The sequence below is a fragment of the Limanda limanda genome, chromosome 13, assembly GCF_963576545.1.
Source record: "Limanda limanda chromosome 13, fLimLim1.1, whole genome shotgun sequence".
Lineage (NCBI taxonomy): Eukaryota > Metazoa > Chordata > Actinopteri > Pleuronectiformes > Pleuronectidae > Limanda > Limanda limanda.
In genome coordinates this window covers 6,238,002-6,238,939 of record NC_083648.1, presented here as the reverse complement: position 1 = coordinate 6,238,939, position 938 = coordinate 6,238,002, and the positions used below count along the sequence as shown (strand labels likewise).

Below are 938 nucleotides of genomic sequence, written 5' to 3'. Positions count from 1 at the left end.
TGCTGGTGTTTCCAAAGCCTATGCTCGTCCTTCGGTGGAAGCGAGCCGCAGGTCTACAAAACAATTACACTTCCAACAATGGAGTAGAGTGTGTCCCTTTATCTAACATGAGAAGCAGCTGGGATTTGCTCCCAATATTGAACCCATACATGACACGTGCAAACTATAATGAAACATCATGTGAAGTTAAACTTCACTCTACATTTACCCAAATTCACTCAAACATTTTCATTGTACTTAAACACAAAAGTCTCCTTTAACTCAATGCAAAACATGAGTCAGGCAGATTAATTATGTGAGCTCAGCGCCAGCTATCACCCACCCTGTTTAACGTTAGTATATTCAAACCTTTCAGCTGGCATCTGTTAAGCTTCCCCACTGGTTGGAGAGCTCCCTTTAACCGTTTCATAGAACCCTTCTGCCGCATCTGGAGTGTCGAAGAGATGTTTGATGCCGTTGACAGTGATGATCAATCTGTCATTGGAAGCCGTCACCAACAATCAGTAATCCTCCATCATAAAACTGTCCACTGCTTTCACCCTGACACCACAACAAGGAGAGTTGGTGTAAGGTTTTAAACGTTGGACATCAAATTTAAAATACATTTTACAAAAGAATGCAATTACCTGGTTTCATGAGCCTTGAACTCACACACGCATTTCAGTTTTTCCAATTCACACAACCTCACGATCTCATCATCTCCTGCGACGGCCAGGAGGGAGTTCTGAAAAACAAACCATTAAAACATCCATGTTATCTTACATGTGGTATATTGTTAATCTACAATACCAGGCCTCATAAAACAATCACCACAACCACAACTGTCTCTACATCACTAAGAGAAGCCACAGTTTGTGTAAGTATTCACAGAACTTACATTTAAGAACTTAACAGACGAGATTCTTTTGGGGTTCGTGATTGTTCCCGTCACCGACGCC

General features: G+C 41.6%; 1 long non-coding RNA gene across 1 annotated transcript; it reads right to left on the bottom strand.

The window, feature by feature from the left end:
• Positions 1–486: 486 nt before the first annotated feature.
• Positions 487–938, bottom strand: LOC133018020 (uncharacterized). The gene is made up of 3 exons (XR_009682798.1): positions 878–938; positions 627–724; positions 487–540 (listed from the first exon to the last, which is right to left on the bottom strand). It is a non-coding gene; the product is annotated as an uncharacterized LOC133018020 (long non-coding RNA).